The sequence below is a fragment of the Lissotriton helveticus genome, chromosome 1_1 (assembly GCF_964261635.1).
Source record: "Lissotriton helveticus chromosome 1_1, aLisHel1.1, whole genome shotgun sequence".
Classification (NCBI taxonomy): domain Eukaryota; kingdom Metazoa; phylum Chordata; class Amphibia; order Caudata; family Salamandridae; genus Lissotriton; species Lissotriton helveticus.
In genome coordinates, this window is record NC_136057.1 from 1,392,802,163 (window position 1) to 1,392,822,381 (window position 20,219).

A 20,219-nucleotide genomic window follows, 5' to 3' on the forward strand; every position below is an offset into this window, starting at 1 on the left:
CGCCAGGTAGGAGAAGGATCTTCCTCGGCGGTGGCTCTTCGGATGCGTGGTACGGCAGCGAGGGCGAGGCTTGTAGAGCGAAGACGGCGGGTGGGCGTGTAGAAGGTCAGGCGGTCGTTGAGGTACTTGGGGCCCAGGTCGTGTAGAGACTTGTGTGCGTGGGTGAGGAGTCTGAATGTGATTCTCTTGCTGACGGGGAGCCAGTGCAGGTCCCTCAGGTGGCCGGAGATGTGGCTGCGTCGGGGGATGTCCAGGATGAGTCGGGCGGAGGCGTTCTGGATGCGTTGGAGTCTTTTCTGTAGCTTGGCTGTGGTTCCGGCGTAGAGGGTGTTCCCGTAGTCCAGTCGGCTTGTGACGAGTGCCTGGGTGACCGTCTTCCTTGTTTCGGTCGGGATCCATCGGAAGATCTTGCGGAGCATGCGTAGGGTGTTGAAGCATGATGGGGAGACGGCGTTCACTTGTCTGGGATATCGAGAGGGAGGAGTCCAGGATGAAGCCCAGGTTGCGTGCGTGGTCTGTTGGCTTGGGAGTGGTGCCCAGGGCGGGGGGGCCACCAGGAGTCGTCCCAGGCGGAGGGCGATGGTCCCAGGATGAGGACTTCCGTCTTGTCTGAGTTCAGTTTCAGGCGGCTGTTTCATCCACTCGGCGACGTCTTTCATCTCTTCGTGTAGGCTGGTTCTGGCGGTGGCGGGGTCTCTGGTGAGGGAGAGGATCAGTTGGGTGTCGTCGGCGTAGGAGATGATGTTGAGGTTATGTTGGCGAGCGATGGCTGCAAGAGGTCTCATGTAGACGTTGAAGAGGGTGGGGCTGAGTGATGATCCTTGCGGAACGCCGCAGAGGACTTCGGTGGCCTCGGATCGAAACGGGGGGAGGCGGACTCTGTGTTCTTCCGGCGAGGAACGAGAAGATCCACTCCCGTGCCTTCTCTTGGATACCTGTGTTGCTGAGGCGTTGAACTAGGGTGCGGTGGCAGACAGTGTCGAACGCTGCAGAGAGGTCCAGGAGGATGATGGCCGCTGTTGTGAGATTTATCCAGTGCAGTGCAAAGAATGGAATATTTGGTCAAAAAAGGACTAATAATGGAGGAAAATATATGAATTGTTGCCAAAGTGGCATTACGTAGCTGTGCGGTCAGTCTGGGGCAAGATGATGCCCCATCCACTTATTTTGTCAATTCTGGCCGTTCACATAACTCCACGGAATCTCTCACAGAGTTTTCAGGTAACTCCGGGAGTTCCGCCCACCCCTACTTACAATCAGATTCTATTACGCCTTAAGAAAGTCCATGCTGTAATAATGTAGGAGCACATAACGATATAAAACTTAATGAAGTAATATTCTGGCCTCTAGCCAACATCTACAGTTTGTCAGCTTTATGGCTACAGTGCTTTTTTGGCTTCACAAGTTTGAAGAAAAAAACTAAATCTAGAGTCAGATTATTTCTCAGAGGAGGTGGAATTAGGTGACAAAAAGGGCAGGAGAGGAGTTCAGCTTGCATTACTATGTTGAAATGGAGCAGTGCAATTTTAGCTCCACCCTTACACGTCCCAAGAGCACAATCAATATATGCACTTAGCACCACATACTTGGTGTGTCTTAACTCTATTAATGCGAAGTGGAGCATTCAAATGGATTGCTGAAGTGCATTCACTGTAGCAAATTAGAGATTCATAATGTGTGCACACTCTTATCCATGAAGAAAAATTGTTTTCATACATATTAATATTTATGTATTGAGTTATGTTGCATTCATCTGAATATGCATTGCACATGTAATCATGAGTTTATATATTTACTTTGAAGTTATACGTGCACATATAATCATGTAGTCAGAGGGAACACTATAGGGCTCAACCATGCATGTTTTCTACTCCGCAGGTGCAATTTCAAGACTTGATTAGAAAAGGAAATAGTGTGCATGAGTGATAGCAAGGCCTGGGAGAGAAAGTTTTGGCAAAGATGTGCAGAGCTAACAAGCTGAAGAAGCTTCCTATTCATCGCATATCAGTAACGGTGTAGTACTCAAGGTCGTGCGAGTGCCCAGGTTTTGTGGAATGGGAAAATCTGGCAGATATTGCCACCGTTCTACAAGAAGTTCATCACCATAGGTCCCCAGAAGTGTGGTGCGAGGATTGAATGATGAGGATCTATCTGTATACTTTAATGTCCTATTACTTACCGGTAATCTTCATTACTCCTGGTCCTGTTGCCCTCGTCCCCTTCATAAGTAATGAGATCGTTCTTTTTTCTGTCTGCGAGATAGGACTAAGGAATGCTGGACCTACCCCTCCCCCTAGGAGTACATAAGCGTACAGGTCCCAGCATTCCTCCAGACAATACCAAGCTCAGATGAAGGCCGGCAAGTCAGAGAGGGAGGGAAGCCATGAAGGGGACGAGGACAACGAGACCAGGAGTAATGAAGATTACCGGTATGTAATAGGACATTACCCCCAGGTCCCTCTAGTCCTCGTCCCCTTCATAACAAATGAGAATACCCATTCATCAACAATAAACCACCAGAACCAACAGAAATGCAAAAGTCCAGGGATTTATTGAACAGTAAACACAAGAAATTCAGGAGCACACAGCATGCAGCACTGCCAAACCAAAATTAACATCATCCCTGTTGGACCTGCGATGGGCAAGCCCAGCACAAAGGGGGTAGCTTGGCTCAAGTGACAAGGCAAGTGAAGGCTGTAGTGTTAAGCCGGCTCTGACCCAATAATAACTCCTTGTACATCCACACCAAAAAGAAGGACACCACACCACTGCTGTAGAAAAATACGATTCCTTTATATAAAAGTTCTTTGTTGTAAATAGGGTTGACTGGGAAAGCACATATACATTTCTTTTGGTCATACAGTTCTGGTAATAAATAGAATAACTTCAGGAATGAGTATCACAATAAATATCAGAATAAATATTGGTTCATTTAAATAAACAAACACATGTTTCTTCTGGAATCGCTGCCACCAATTAAATACTTTAGAATCATTACATGTGCAATACACTTCAAATGGGAAAGTTAACTCTTACAGTTTATGCTGTTTTCAATGACCGGGTATACGGCTTCTCTGGGCACAAAATAAGGTTTGGGACTCTTTAATAATCACTCAGGGCGTATGCGCGTATATCTAAAAGGCAAGGAAACACAGTAAATACATCATTTGCACTCGGCGGTCACCGGGATAGGATCTCTGCTTTGCCGGTGAAGTCTATGCACGCCTACGGGCTTTAGCACCACTCGAGCACAGGCGGCACCAGTTCAAAGTCTTTAGACTGACGAACGGGCTGCCGGAGAGGTCACACAACCTTTGCGCACAGTCAAATGAATGCCGGTTCACAGTTCCTTCACAACGCTGCATTCACTATGAAGAAACGGGCCCACCTCACATCGGCTGCAGTCAAGATACGATTCAGTCGGGCACAGCACTCCTCCCGTTAGCGACGGACCTCCCTCCGACTTCCACATACAGGGGGGGTTCCCGCCCACAGCTACAGCTCCCGGGTCACTGGGGAGTGGCAGAGACACTAGTCCCGCCCAACGAAGGCCGGCCTTTCCCCGTCCCGGCGCACCACCTCACCTTCAATCTGCGCAGGAAGCGCTCTACGCTGGTGGGGCTCAGAGACGTCCGAGCTCCCCTCTAGAGACACCTGTCACGAAGGGGGCACAGCTGACGATCGCGGTCGCGGCGAACTTGCTCTCGCCTCGCGACTCGATAAATCGATCACAGTTCACCACCGGGGGGGCGGAGAGGCACACGAATCTGGCCACAGTCTTTGGGGGCAATGAGGTACTCGCTGGGCAGGCGCTAGATCACTTCTCACGTAGCTGACTGGAACGCCAGTCAGACACAACGCCAGCAACCCTTTGCTGCTCTACTGCCTGCGCTACCAGCCACCTCAGGGGTCAACAGGGCAGGTGTCAATCTGGTGTCTGTCTGGAATCTCTTAATCTCCTCTTCTCTAGTCTAATCAATCTTCATCTAATCTAATCTAAAATGGCCGCCAGGGACTGGGCCTTATATAGCCAGTGCCCTGGGGTACTGGCACGAGCCAGAAGGTTCTAGAACCTTCTCTGGCTGTGACAATGACATGGCACTCTTGAGGGGTATTTAGGACACTCACAGCCACCGTACTGGGGTTCTAGAGCAGCCATTTTGTGTACCTGAGGAAAATAAAGGAATTCCTGTCAGAAATGCGCGCCAAACAAAGGGCGCCAAAACCTCAAAAGGCCAGGGTTCATGAAGGCTCCGATGGGAGTCACTTCACATGAGGAAAAAGGGTGTCCACTATTTTAGGTCCAATTATACAGGTTGACCACCCCAGTTTGTAATGCCACAGGTTTGGGCCAGGCGCCTTGTAAATAGGTGCCATAAACCTTGTGAGCAACTGGGCGTCAAGGAACATCTAACCCATGAGACAACACATAAAAAGTCCTGGTAGACAAATAAAAAGCGACAAATTTTGGGAGGTACAGGGGAACAAAAGAAATCATAGTGGTGAGGGGACTCTCAGAAGCAGACGGGTCTAACAATCCCCCAACAAATTCTGAAGGCGATAATGCTAAATAAAGGTATTAGAGGACGCCCAAGTGGCTGCCCAACAGATCTCAGAAAGGGAAACGCCACCAACGTCAGCCCAGGAAGCAGCCATCCCACGGCTAGACCTCCCCTGAACCCCTGCAGGAAGAGGAGACCCAGAAAGAGTGTAAGCCAAAGCAATGACCTGCTTCAGCCAACGACCAATGGAGGCAGAAGAAGCCTTCCCCCCACAAGAAGTAACCCCAAAAGAAACAAATAGGGGTTGGAGACAGAGGAAGAAACCAGGTACCCTGCACAGCCAACAAACACAGAGTCAGAAACAAAGACCTCTAAGGCCAGAACGGACCCATAACCACCACCACCACCCGATCCTCCCCGCACAGATGGGCCAACAACCGGGGAATCAATGCCAGAGGAGGGAAAGCATAACGGAGCTTGGACGGCCAGAGACTCCTCCCCCCCCCCCCCCCCAGCAACACTCCTGAGGACCCCGGGAACATAAGTGGGGCAGCTGTGCATTGGGCAAGGAAGAAAATAGGTTGAGAAAAGGAAGACCAAACCTACACACAAGCCGAAAAGCCACCGACGTCAGAGACAACTCCAGAGAGGTGGGAAAACAACAGCCACCCCGTTGTACACACCCCGAATATAAACTGCGGACAGAGAAAAAAGATGCCCCTCCGCCCAACAGAACAGGGGGATCACCACCGCGTTCAGGGAGGTGTAACGAGCACCCCCCTGATGATTCAGGTAAGCAACTGTTACCATGTTGTCTGATCTCACCACAACATGGTGACCGAGCAACCGAACCAGAAACCCCATCACAGCCCGAAACGCAGCCGACAGTTCACTCCAATGGGACAAACGACGACTCTCCAGAAGAGACCAACGACCCTGAAGGGACAGGGAACCCAAGGGTGCACCCCACCCAAAAGAACTGGTATCCGTAGTCAGGACGACCGGAAAAGACGGCTGCAGAGGCAGACCCTGTGACATATTGGCCGACACCGTCCACCAAAGAAGGGCAGGGAGGACCGAAGGGGACACGCGAAGAAGACAATCCAGCTTGCAAGACACAGGATCCCAACAGGACAGAAGGTAGAACCAGAGAGGATGGAGGTGAAAACGCACCCAGGCCACAGTAAACACCGTCACCGCCATGAGACCCAGAAGACGCAACCAGATGCGAACCGGAAAGGAACACCCCATCAAGAACCACCGAGCCAGAGTAAACCAGCATCAAGACCCGAGGCACTGGCAGGAATACCCTGCCAAGATCCTGGGAGGGCGACAGCTGACACTTGGGTAGATTCAGAAGAAACCCATGATCCCTCAACACAGAACACACCATCCCCCGAGCCTCCAACAACAGGGACCGAGATGGAGCATGGATCAACCAGTTTTTGAGGTAAGGGTACACCAGGAGCCTCCGAAGATGCAGCACAGCCACCACCTGAGCCACAACCTTGGTAAACACCCGAGGAGCAGACCTCCGGCCGAACGGCAAGACCTGAAACTGAAAGTGACGTCCCTGAACAGAAAACCTCAGGAAACATGGTAGTACGTGGCTGGAAGCACCAACGGGATCACCCTCTGAAGAGTCTCTATACAAAAAGGCAGATGATCCACCCATTTGTTCAGGGCTTTTAAATCCAGTACCAGACAGAACCCCCCTGTCACCTTGGGGAACCAGGAAAATGAGAGTGTAAAACCCCAGCCCCACTTCCAGAGGCAGACCCACTTGAATCGCACCCTTCCGAAGAAGAGCATCGATCCCCAGAGACAGCTGGGACCTCTTGGACAGACAGGACGGCAAAGGATTCTGACAAACCCCCGAGTCCGGAAGAGGACACGTGAACTCTATGACACAACCCATGCAAATGATGACCAATACCCAAGCATCTGAACAGGACTCCACCCGGGCTGGCAGAAGCGCAGCTGAACTACCAATGATCCGGGAGTCCCAGCTCTATAGTCAGGCACGTGGCTGGGGGGGGGGGGGGAGAGACTTAGCCTGCCTATCCAGGCCACGACCGGAAGAAAACCTCCCCCATCCCCCAGAAAACTGCCTACGAGAGGAAGGACGGGAAAAGGATTTAGGCCTAGAGGAAACAGAAACAGCAGAGGCATGCTTAAAAGAAGAACAACGCTTCTACTCCTTAAACAACTTGCACAATGTATCCTCCAACTCCTCCCCAAACAGCATCGTCCCCTTGAAAGGCTGACGTAAAGCGCAAGCCTTTTGGGCAGAGTCCGTCTTCCAGTCCCTCAAGACAAGATTGCAACGAGCAGCCACACAAGCCCCACTGGAAAGGGCAGAGGCCCGCACCATAACGAAGGACACATCCGAGAGGAACTCGATTTGTCTCTCAATATGCTCCAGAAGACTGGAACAGTCAGTAGCATCATCCATTCACTGGTACAGGGACTTGAGATCCGAAAGCAAGGACTGCGAAACATAAATGCCAGCTCGCAATGCCAAATGAGAACCAGAAAACACCTTTTTGAGGGAGGCATCAACAGGATCCTTCAGCACCGCATCCTTCGCCAAGGAAGTGCAACCACCAGACTGGTCACAAAGGAATCAATAGCGATGGAGTCCGGCAATTCCACAGCCATATCCTGCAAAGGATAAAGTTTTGCCATAAAATGAAGGGAGCAAGATCCGATCAGGATCCACCCACTTACACTGCAGGACATCCTTAATTAAAGGATGAATAGGCACATCAACAGTAGCAGAGTTTTGAAACTGGCACAACAAGGGACCACCAGACGTACTCTGAGCCTCATCATCCAGAAACCCCATGTTCAACTTGACATGCTTCAGCAACCCAGTCAACATGTTTTTGTCAATGTATTTGCCCTTGTGCTCAGTGTCCCCCAACCGCTCAGCCTCGCCACCAGAGGAGCCAGGAGACACCGGACCTGTGCCCTTACAATGAGCACCATCACCTCCCATCTCGCTCAGAGTCTCCCTGATGAGACGCTTAATCCTGGCATCACCGCACTCTCCGTAATGCAGAGACCTGGCAGGAGAAGGGGAGGACGAAGAATCAGGGGAGGAGGAGCGCTCCCTATGGCGGCTTTTGCGAGCATGTTTCCCCATGACACCAACTGGAGGGAGGAATCCAAGAGCCCACCAGGAACAGCAGTGTACACACGAAGGAACCCCCAGCGCCCACAAAACCAAGATCACGACCCACATCCAAATCGCTATGCGGTACTCACCTGTGCGGGCTCCTAAATCCCCAAGCGAAGGAGCCTACCTTGGAACGCCTGACTTCCGCTTCTCCGCAGATCCCGGAAGACAGGCAGTTCGACCCAGAAGACGGAACCACAGTAACCCACCTTCCGACGGTCACACATGCCGTGCCCCCCGGCGAAGCCAGGCAAGCCAGGAGGGGAGGCCAGAAGACCCCAGCAACTCAGGAGGCAAACACGGGGCCAGAACCACAACCCCCGAGTCCGGCAGGGAGGGTGAGGAAACAGCGAAGAGACACGAGGACATTGCCCGGCAGCATCCATGCAAGTACACCAGCACAGATAGGAGCGACCACGCTCCTGCAGTATTCTCTCTCCGACAGGGAGAGACAGAAAAAAAAATGGAACAGGAGGAATGCTGGGACCTGTTTGCTTATATACTCCCAGAGGGAGGGGGGGTAGGTCCAGCATTCCTTTGTTCTTTTTTCTGTCTGCAAGATAGGACTATCATTTGTTATGAAGGGAACGAGGACTAGAGGAACCTGGGGGTAATTAATGTATACACGGTTAAGCGTTTATTGAGCAGATCCCTATTGAAGGTTCAGACATCTCTGCTTGCCCTATTCTTGCAAGTGCAAAGCTATATTCCAAACACTTGTTCCCTTTAGGTTTCTGCTAAACTCTTCACTATGCCGACACCTTCCTTAATTTTGAAATTCACAGCTGACCTTTCCCTGATGACCCTTTTATAGTTCGATGGAAGACTTAAGTTAAGCCACTTAAGAACTATTCATGTTTAGGAAGGAGGAGAGGAGTTTATTAGAGTAACAGAGAGGTGCATTCTTCTGTATCTAGATTATTCTGACTGCAAGCTTTACTAGCCTTTTTCCTCTCAGTCAACCACAAAGGTCTACTATAGGATGGAAACGGTGACCGTGTGCCAGCGCGCCATGAGACAATGAACCAGTAGTGACCCGTAATTTTACGAGTTGCACAGCCTTGTACACATGTTCATTTAATCTACTTCAGCCAAAGTAATCCATTTTTTCTTTCCTTTTATTTCACAATTTTATTTTTGAAGTTTATCCATCACGCCAAAGGAATGAAACTTCTATATTCTTATGCGTTTTAAGTATCACAGAATTGCCCATCCAGGCCTATTCATAGACATGAGAAATTTCAAATCCTCCAAATGATTCCAAACGAATCAAACCCAATGCATTTCGGTCCTTGTATGACCTTCCTCAGGGGTATCTGCAATTTTATACAAAAATACATATATCAGTCCTATTTTTTGTAAATAATCCATCAAATGCAAAAACACATTGACCGTAACCTCACCCCTAGCTAAGAGCGTGTCCCCTCACCCATTCTACTCTCCATGAATCTCCCTTTAATGCCCCAAAAATAATCAGCCCCAAAATAAAAATAAATATAAATATACAAAGCTGTATTAATCTCCCTTCGAGTCAATCAATCATTGAAAAAATGTTAACCACCCATTCTTTTGTGTATTTTAAACAGTATACAAACAGCTCCCGACCAATCCTGTGTTAACAATCCTGGTCCCGTGATAGATACCCTGAATAACCCCTACCTTCCGCATGCTCTCCCCACTTGAACGAAAGGAATGGAGCACAATCGGGTATGCACGCCGAAATTAGATAAAAAAAGCTGATGGAACCAGACCCGGCTCCAGGAATTTTTATTTGGGTGGGCCAAGGGTGCATTTGGGTGGGCCACTGCTGCATATATATTTAGGCAGGCCTGCTTCAGGGCCCTCCTTTATCTCTTCTTAGTCTTACAAGGCCAGGTAAAAATCACTCTTTCCCAAATCTCTTTTTAATGTTATCACTCCAAAAAGTGTTTTTTCCTTGTAATGTTACTTTGATGGGAAGAGGAGGTTTCTGAGGTGGGAGTATCAGGCAAGTGGCACTCCTAGGGCTCCCTCTGTGCAAGCCTTCAGGGAGAATTCCTCTTCCTTACTACCTCCACCTAACCACGGACTCTGCAACACACTCCCTTACAGGCTTGATTAGCCACTATTCCTCTCCAGTGCACCTTATCTCACAGATGACCTTCGGCCTCAGGCCCATATCAGGTACCATCGGACTACTTCATTTTTCCCGTTAAAAACATTGGTAAAATCACCTTCATATTTAAAACATTGAATATAGCAGTAAATATAATTAGCAGGCACTTTAAAGTATGTTCCACAGTAGCCCTTATGGCCCGACTGCCAATTAAATAAACAAAAACAGAAAGGCCAACACAGGGCCGGGTTCAGCGCTGATGTAAAAGTCTTTTTTGGCGAGGCACCAATAACCTCTTTCTCAGCAAATACCTTTACTACCACCTTCCAACAGTGCCCCTCATCCATCCATGGCCCCCCTATTGACCTCTTCCTTGGATTCCCTCACTGCCACACGCCACAAGTGCCCCTCATCTCCCCATAGCCCCCTATTGACCTCTTCATCTGATTCCCTCACTGCCACCCTCCACCAGTGCCCCTCATCTCTCTGTAGCCCCTCCCCTCATGACCTCCTCCTCAGACTCCCTCACTACCACCCTCCATCAGTGTCCCTCATCTCTCCCTAGCTCCTCCCTCCACCCCATGACCTCTTGCTCGAATTCCCTCACTACCACCCTCCATCAGTGCCCCTCATCTCTCCCTAGCTCCTCCCTCTAGCTCATGACCTCTTCCTCGGATTCCCTCACTGCCACCCTCCACGAGTGCCCCTCATCTCTCCCTAGCTCCTCCCTCTACCTCATGACCTCTTCCTCGGATTCCCTCACTGCCACCCTCCACGAGTGCCCCTCATCTCTCCCTAGCTCCTCCCTCCACCCCATGACCTCTTCCTCGGATTCCCTCACTGCCACCCTCCACGAGTGCCCCTCATCTCTCCCTAGCTCCTCCCACCACCCCACTACCACCTCCTCGGATTCCCTCACTGCCACCTTCCACCAGTGCCCCTCATCTTTACGTAGCCCCTCTCATATATGCATTTCATTTGTTGTATAGCGCTACTCATATCAGTGTAGTGTGTGTCAGTACTTTACACCACACACACATTATACAGAGACAATGAATCATACAAGTATGCAAATCAGTCTACAGGGAATGTCACATAAACCAATGAGGATTACAAGGTGTAAGAATCACACGTCATCCATACTGGTGGGCAGTATATTTTAAAAGGGTTTGGTCTGGGGAAACACAACCTTAGGATTTAAAGAGTATTCCATGGGAGTCAGCTTTACTGATAAAATGTATATCTGCCCAAACATACTCATTTTAGCAACATTAGAATGATAAAAGACTGGGGAAGTTCTAACTATATCACAAAAAAAAAGCGAAGTTCTAACTATACCATTCATGTTTGCATGCAGCTCTTTGGTGACAGTTCATTGGTCACTGTCCTATGTTAGGATTGTAACTTCTGAACTACAAGTAACACAAGGATCTCTGTGACAAAGGCAGTAACCCACTGAGCTATACACATAAAATACAGTTCATCTGCATTTAAAAACTATTAACAGACAAATGATTGCTCTCCAGAAGGATCATTAATCACTAGTGTTATTTGGGCATTTTGTATTGTCTTATTGCTGTCCTGCATCAGCCATGATAATGATAAAAATGTTTAAATGAAGCACACGAAGTATGTGTCCTGCTGGGCCTGTGCAGATTTTAAAAAGAAAAAGTGTAGTATTACATTCTCTTACCTACTAAATTAGTCAAAGTTTGTGTCACAGGCTGATGTGATAAACCACTGCAGGGCACACGAAGTATGTGTCCTGCTGGGCCTGTGCAGATTTTAAAAAGAAAAAGTGTAGTATTACATTCTCTTACCTACTAAATTAGTCAAAGTTTGTGTCACAGGCTGATGTGATAAACCACTGCAGGGGACAGGGGTCAGAAAAGGTGACTAGGAATAAACAAACTTCTTTTCTCCTGTGCTGCATAGAAAAAGAAATATCAACGCAGCAGGACAGTAGGCAAAGGTTACCAAAGGTAACCATTGTCAAAGAAAGGATTTGTCGCCTTTCACCATGCAGAGATGAAGGGGTGAAAAACAAACAAAGCCTTGTTAACGTTTGAATGGTCTTTAAAGACCTGTGAAGTACTCCTGTGCGGCTGCGATAATTTCTAAAACGGTCTCTGTGTATGTGCGCCCTGTGAAGCTGACTCGGCCGGGCGGACACACACGACCTGTGCGTTGCACGCCTGCCTTCAAGCCCTCACTGTGAGGGCCAAGGCTCCTGTTTGGGTGGGCCAGGCTCCTGTTTGGGTGGGCCAGGCTCATGTTTGGGTGGGCGTGGCCCACCCGCTACAACCGGGCCTGGATTGAACTAAAAGAATAATAACGAATGGGTGTGCAGCAGGTTTTTGGACTTTTTGCAATTCATAAACGTGCCATGAGAAACATGCATTGCTTAGGTAGGAGAGATGGACAGCAAATACTGCAAAAATCAGCCATCCTCTCATCCCAGCGAGCCCTCCCTTCAGCGCAGGCCTAGATGCCAAGTCTCCCATTACATCACAAGAAGCCTCAACACACGACCCCACTGCCATTACGGAATACCACTTTTACACCTACCCTTTGAGCACAACAGGCCCGACCACCGCCATCAACCATTCCAATCCTATCATATTACAAGTCAGCGACTTGGTACCCCGCCTCCACCCCAAGTAGCAAAACAGCCACGAGGCCTCATGACGACTCATGTCACGTTCCATCTACACGTTTTGCTTTGTAGCTAGCAGCAGTTAAAACAATGGCCGTATAGAAACACTCTTTTTGAGATACACAGAAAGTCTTGACGGAAAGCAAGATACGCTTGACACGCGGGACCCTTAGCCAGCTGTTGGTCAACGCGCCCCCCCCCCCCCCCCCTCCACAAGTCGGCGTTTCCTCGTGCAATTGGTTTAAGGCTTCGTGAATAGATGCAGCATGCTACGATACGCAAAATAAGTAAACCTGCTCTTTTACTTCTACGTTTTTGAATACAGACCTCGCTTTCGCTTCGGTCGATTGCGTAGCTCGGCTCCCGCACCAAGGGTCAAGTACCAAACGTGCGCTAAAAAAAAGCAGGTGGTGGCACCGGCGACTGCTAACGGTCGTGCACAAAGATAAGCTACACCTGCTGCGCGGGACCTAATTATATCGTTTACTCTTTTAAGAAACAAGCGCAATCCACCTCTTTAAAAACCCGAATAGTGCGACATGCATAACGACAATGGCTAGTAACTAGGGCGTATGCCTTCTAAGACTCCAACATAAACAAGCCTTGGAAAAACCAATGAATCTGACGTTGGCGGACAGCCGTTTTGTTTTATCAATGCTTATTTTATTTTGCCAAAGTTTTTACAAATCTATATTGCCGAGGGAGCTACCGGGCCCTCGTCTATCTAAAACAAAAATGGCAACATTATGTTTCGCCCTCAAAACAGTACGTTTCCACATTCATCCTTGAAACGGACTGGGAACTACCTTATGTATGAATGTGCTCCTTTTAAAACGGAAAATGTCGTCCCTCACTGAGTAATTAGCCAATGGCTGAAGTGGGCTCACTCGGTGCCCGATGCTGTATATTGTAGAGGATAGAAGAAACGGGAATGACTCCGTAACAAGCTAATGGATAGGGAGGACTGGTTGACAGCTTCTATAAGTATTTATAATTTTAGTAAAATTAAAAGATCTTGGCTAAAGCCACACATTAACATCAGCAACAGGAAAGAATACAGCACTGGAAAGCTTTTCTTCACTGCCAGTCCTAACTTTTTAGCGGATAGCACTTTGCGTACTGGGATTTGTAGTTCTAGTTTTTCAATTGTAGGTAAAAAAAGATTAGCTAGTATAAACGAGATATCACTGTAGTAAAGAAAACATCCTATATTGCGCAAAATAGGAGTTTTTGGTGATGCCTTCTTGTAGCTATAAGAAATGCTGATGTGGTGCAGGTAGTCAGTAGTGCTCCCAGGGTTCCCAGTTCCGTGAGTTAGTAACTCATCCAGTCCAGGTATGTTTTTGAAATCTGGGATTTGCAGTCCTATTTAACTCACTACAAAATAAGTACAAGTCCCAAGTTACCAACGTACATCCTGAGGAGTTAGTTGCTCACACATGGACCTTGGAAATCCATGAGATCTGGGCCGGGGCCTGAAATGATGTAAATAACCAAATTACTTTGTGTTGTGACAGTGTTTAGGGAGAGGTTCAATGGGTAACTTGCCCCCACTTGCCAGCCAATGGATTAGTGACACTGCAGACTCGCTGCTCACTGCTCACCCTCAAGGAATTATTCCTTAAGGTTTTATCGGAGCACTCAAGCTGTTCTCCTTCTGGCGTAATTCACCGAGGCTAGGTTTTGCCCTTGCATTCTGGTTTCTGTGTTTTTTGGTAATGCCATATTCATGCTTGACATGGGCAACCTGAGTGTTTAGGCTTCTGAAGCTTTTAAAAGTAAAAAGAATTGATAAAAAAAATTGGAGCCAGACAAAAGCTTTCACATGCCACATCTTGTTTCAGTTTTTCTGTGCATACCGGTCTATGAAGACCTGCATTTGGAGTGGGAAAATAAAAACTACAAGCACCAGAATGCAAAGAGAAATAAGAATATATAATGCTTTTTGTTAGCTCATAAAGTAAAATGATGCAGAGCAACGTAATCTATGCAGCACTACAGCAAGTTTCCTTCAGCACATATCATGAGGCCATTCTGGTGCCTCTTACGAGGCATGTGAGGGGCGACTCACCAAGAGGGGCAAAAGGGCTGTGCCCTGCCAACGTTGAGCCACAACACATTGCCCCAGTCCTCTGCCCCTGTCAATTAGCAGTGTGTATAAAAACACAATGTTTTAATGAACACTTCAGTGCAAATTAGTCCTCAGAGCTTCACTCCAAATCAGCATCCTGAGCAGATGATAAGATGAGGGGGCCCGAGGATGCTGAACCACAGACCATCTGCAGAGTATTTAAGAACATGGCAATCTGCAGATAGATGTTTGGATTCCACATTTGCGAGGGCGGAATTTAGCTACACCCCCTCACATAGGCACATTCTATATTATTTAGCTGGTCACTGTGCCTGCCTCAGCTAGCACATCATATTTATGTGTCCGTCTGACTTATTACAATCTACCCAGAATCAAAGGGTGGGATCCAAAGCCCTGTTTGAGCCTCGGATAGAGCTGCTCTTTCATAAACTGACACAGGGCTTAAGGCGAGTCTTCCTCTCATTAATCCCGGCACTACATTTGCAACACAAGAATTCTGCCATGCTGGTTTCTGTTTCCAGTGCAGGATACTTACCCGGCTGCTCTCATAGAAGAGTGAAGACCCAGGTGGTCTGAAGTAGCCAGCAGCAGAGGAAGAGGGTAAGCAAAAAACGTTTGCAATGTTGCTCTGTGAGTTTGTGAAAGTGTGTAGGCGAGCATGAGTTTGTGAGAGAGTGTGTGTGTGTAGGAAGATAAGAGAGTGGCAAAGTGTGTGAGTGAGTGAACGAGATATGTGAAAAAGAGTTTGTGTGAGAGTGAGTCTGTGAGAGAGTAAGAGTATGTGTGCGAAAGAGAGTGTATGAGTGTGTGAGAAAAAAGGCGGGGGAGGGTGAAAGACGGGTGTGTGAAAGTGAGTGTGTTTGTGAATGTAAAAGTGTGAGTTTGCATGAGTGTGTTTGTGAAAGTGTGTGACTGAGTGTGTCAGTATGTGAGTGAGTATGTAAGAGACTGTGAGAGAATTGATATGAAAGTGAGAGGAGAGTATAATTGTGAGACACTGTATGAGTGAGTGACTAGATGAGTGCCTGCATGTGGTGAAGTGCCGTAGCATTAGGCCCCTTGACCATCGCTGTGCATGGGGCCCCGAGCTCCAGGGGGGCCCTCTGGTAGTGTGCATGTGCAGAGCTCCTGGCTGGTCCGGGTGTCCTCCATGTACTTTGCTGGGGGTCCCTTCAATTTTCGTTACGCCACTGCATGTGTTACTTAGTGTGTGAGACTGTGTGTGAGAGCATGCATGAGTGAGTGTGCGAGACATTGTATATGAGAGAGTTTCAGTGTGGGAGAGCATGAATGTGCATGGGGTTGTGAGAAACTGAGGTAGAATGGGAGTGGGAGAAAGTCTCTCAAAGTGTGACAGCATGAGCGGAGTGTATGAGTGTGAGATGGGATGTGAGTTTGTGAGGTGTTGAGTATGTGACAATGTATGTATAGGAGAGTGAGTGTAACAGTTAGAGGATGAGTGTGTATGAAAGAGTGTATGTGTGAAAGGTTACACAACTGTGTGTGAGAAAGTGTGTGTGAAAGTGAGTCTGGGAACAATGCTAATGTGTTTGAGAATGTGTAAGATTCTGAGAATGTGAAAGTGTTAGTGTACAAAAGAACAGTGAGGGTCTGAGAGATACTTCTGATTTGGTGTGTAAGTATATGAAAGTGTGAGTGTATATAAGAACGTGACAGATTCTGTGAGAAATTGTAAGACAGTGTGAAAGAGTGTTAGTGTTTTAGGGTGAGTGTGAGGGATTGTACGTGTATTAGCATAAGTGTGTTGTGAGTATAAGTATAAAGTGTGTGAGTGATTGTGTAAGTGCCTTGCAGTGTGAGAGTTTAACAGTGAGAGTATATGAGCATGTGAGGGTGCGTGAATGTATCTGTCTAGGAGACCGAGTAAGAGCGAGTATTAACAGGTGAGTGTGAGAATGTATGTGAGTGTGAGAATTTGTCCATATAAGAGAATGTGTAGCTGTATTAGGAAAAGTGTGTGAGTCTGAGTGTGTGTGAGAGAGAGCCTATGAGGGAGTGTGTGAGAGGTTGTGTGAATATTTGAGTGAGTGTGGCAATGAGAGCGTCACATAAGGGAAAATGCAGGCCTTGACATACTAAAGGTAACTATAGGCAGAGGATGCACCAATGTCAAAATGCTGACGCTGCTATAAAGTGGGCGATTTCATTTATGTGGAATAAGCTAGACTAACTCACACTGACCCAGTGGCACTGACTGTAGAACGGTATGAACGTACTTGTAGTGGAGCGCCTTATTACTAACGTTAAAGTTGACCATATGACATTTTAAGCTAGCTGGAGACCTCTTTTTAATATGGGCCCAATATAAATTTTAGTGGGATGTAAATTCCATCGCTAGGGCGACGGAGTGGACATACTGCCAACATGAAGGTCCGTCTGCTCAATTTAAATGCGGGTGGATTATCGGTTTAGCTACTGCAGTGATTACTCCCTCACCGTCATAGCCAAACCTTTCTGACGCCTGACAGAGTAAAGGCAGTCGGAATAATCGCTACGTCTGCTCACCCAATCAGGATAGGCGGACATGTAGCCATTTTTAGTTCTCGCCTACGCAGTGCGCATGAATTGCATAGGAGACCTTTAGCCGTCGTACAGCTCTTTTTCAAAGCACCTACTCGTGCTTGTGGTGGCATACGTCTTGCGGGAGTGCGCAGCGGCGTGCCACAAGCATGAGTATGTGCTTTGAAAAAGAGCAGGCTGCGCGCACACGCATACACGCATGCACCACTCCCGGGCCAGCAAACATACATTGCTTCTGGCATGCTTCCGTTCGTGTTTATCCCTTCCTGAGCCCAGCGACAAAGTACAATATCCTTCCACTGAAAAGTATTTTGTATGCGTTTGTCAAACTTCTATTTTTGTTTGCAAATGTATTGATACAAATGGTTGTGTTTTCTCCTTGCTTCCAGCATCAGCGGTAATTGTTCCCTTCCTACATTGAATCTGTTTCATGTGACTTGCCTTCTGCACTCCACGTATTCCCTAAAATGTTAATATCCAGTGTTTATTTTATTTATTTTAGGAGTTTTATATATCGCTAGCTGGACCCGAGGGCATCAGAGCGCTTGACAACATGTACAATTATGTGCAAATAGACGGTACAGGTAGTTGGTATAACATGAGGGTTCTAGCCGGGTAAAGAACGCACACAGTAGGGGAGGGGCAAAGGGGAGGGAGGAGGGTGCAGGACAAACCAGACGAGCATCTGAGCGGAATCATTGTTCAATCAGGACGGGAGTCCAAAAAGCGTTCTTGTTCCTGGTCAGTGTCATCAGTCCCCAAGTTAAGGGAAGGTGGAGAGCCGGCTAAAGTACTTCCTTGGCTGTTATCGGTTTGCTCAAGAGCGTTCGAGGAAGAGGACTTTGAGTAGGCTCTTGAATTTTGGAAACGAGGGGGTCATTCTGATGTGGAGGGGATAGAGTTCCAGATTTTAGGGGCGTTTCCAGCAAATGAGTTGACTGCGGTTTTTTGCTTACGTGTTTTCAGCGGGATGAGTAGCTCAGTGTTGGAGCTCCTGAGGTTTCTGGACTGGCCGGCCCTTTTCAGTTTGGCGGCCAAGTATTTCGGTTTGCCTGTGTGCAGGGATTTGTGCGTGAGGCAGACTGTTCTGAAGCGGGCTCGCAACTCAATTGAGAGACATTTAAGTTCTCTGAGAGCGGGAGAGATGTGTTTGAATTTCCTGGTTCCAGTGACCATCCTAGCAGCTGCATTAAAGGTTGTCTTCAAGGGGGCGAGATGTGATTTTGCTATCCCGGTCAGAGCTGCAATCCCATAGTTAATTCCGGAGAGTACCAGTGCTTGGGTGGCTTGTTGGAGGTCCTTGGGTGGGAGGAAGGGTTTTATTTTGTAAAGTAGTTTCAGGTTGAGAAAGGCACTTTTAGTGGATCTTGAAATGTGTTTTTTCATGTCCAGTTTCGGGTCTAGGGTGATCCCTAGAGATTTTACCGAACCCGCCAGAGAGAGGTTACCGTTGAGGGCGTCAATGGCTTTGAGCCATTCTTCAATTTGGGCGTTTTCGTTTTTGTTGGAGATGAGGAGTATTTCCGTTTTCTCTTGGTTGAGTTTCAGGTGATTACTTGTGAACCAGTGTTGCAACTCCTTGAGCGTGGCCTTAAGTCTCTGGATGTCGTTAATGGAGGTGGATTCCAGATAAAGCTGCCTGTCGTCAGCATATAAGTGAAAAGGGATGTTGGATTTCCTGAGTAGAGTGGTAAGGGATTCAATATAAATGTTGAAAAGCTGAGGGGAGAGCACTGATCCTTGTGGAACACCCCTGATGACGGGGTGGAGATCGGTCTCGAAATTTTAAATTTTAATCTTTGTGAGCGGTTATGGAGAAAGGAAGAGAACCAGTGGAGGACCGTCTCTTGAAGACCAGCCCTTTCTTGTAGAACCTTGATGAGCATTTTGTTGTCAACTGTATCGAATGCGGCCGATAAGTCTAGAAGGATGAGAAGGCAGCATTGATTTGAGTCAAGTGACTTGAGTAGGTCGTCTATGAGATTGAGGATTGAGGATTCGGTACTGCAGCCTTTTCTGAAGCCCGATTGATGGGGATCTAGGAGATTGATGGTATCCAGGTGTTGGGTCAGCTGAGGGAGTACACATCTTTCCAGGATTTTGGATAGAGAGGAAGGTTCGATACAGGTCTGAAGTTACTCAGATCCTCAGTGTCTAGCCCTGGCTTTTTCAGCAGAGGCATGACTTGGCCTACTTTGAGGCAGTTCAGTATGATTCAAGAGCTCAGTGAGCTGTTAATGATCTTGCACCATAGTGGGGCTAGGACAAGCTTCAGGTCTTTGGCCAGGTGCGGGGGAAGCCGATCTAGGGCGTGGGATGAGGTTTTAGAATAGGAGATTAATTTGACTATCTCTGCTTCCTGGATGGGAATGAAGGAGGGCCAATGTTTTGAGGGGATCACAGAGTCGCTATCATGAGTTTTGGACACTTTATTCTCGATGGAGGGGAAGAGATTTGAGCCAAGCGAGAGATCTATCTTGGCGATTTTTTCATTGAAAAAGCTGGTAAAGAGGAGGAGCCAAGCTGGCGACCAAGATGGCCGCTTAGGCTCCCGGCTCCGCAGACCTCCTCATCCTGCTACAAGATCCTGCCAGTTATCCTGTGCCTATGCAACTCTCCCGGGTAGATTAAACGAAATAACGCTACACCGAGTGACCCCGAAAGTTCCACCTGCTTCGAGAACAGAGACACGTCGCCTTGAAGTTTGCGGCCTACATCAGCATTGAAGCCGGGGCCTCGAGTAGGAGTGCAGCCGGCTTCTAGTTCAACAACATCGGCCATAAGAGTTGGGAGGAACCGGTCCACCGGAATGGAAGCATATTTTGTCCGATCTTAACATCAAAGATCCGTATGGATTAGCGCCGAAATGGGGCAACTCAATGACACTGCGGATGCGAGCTGAATAATTGGTTGTCGAAGCCCGGAATATAATCGGCTTAGTGCTGTCTAAACTGTGACCCGATGGTTCCGGGCATATCCTGAAGACAGCTCCGCAATATCCTTGCATGCAGAGGGGTTGTAACGTGTGTCTTTGCTTCTAATTCCACTGGTCTATCCCGAGGGCCATGGGGTGGACTGTGAACGAAACGCCCGAAATGGCGCTCAATATCGACCTTCGTGCGAATCGGACCCGATCCTCCGAGAGGTCTGGG

At 48.0% G+C, this 20,219-nt stretch overlaps 1 protein-coding gene across 2 annotated transcripts in view; it reads right to left on the minus strand.

Annotated features, from left to right (window-relative positions):
* LOC144773104 (E3 ubiquitin-protein ligase TRIM39-like) overlaps positions 1-12,903 on the minus strand; it is a 523,054-nt gene extending 510,151 nt beyond the window's left edge. For both annotated transcript variants that reach the window (XM_078657969.1, XM_078657960.1), the window contains exon 1: positions 12,762-12,903. The gene's annotated coding sequence lies outside the window, so the exon portion shown is untranslated. The remainder of the gene's footprint in view (positions 1-12,761) is intronic.
* Positions 12,904-20,219: the final 7,316 nt, after the last annotated feature.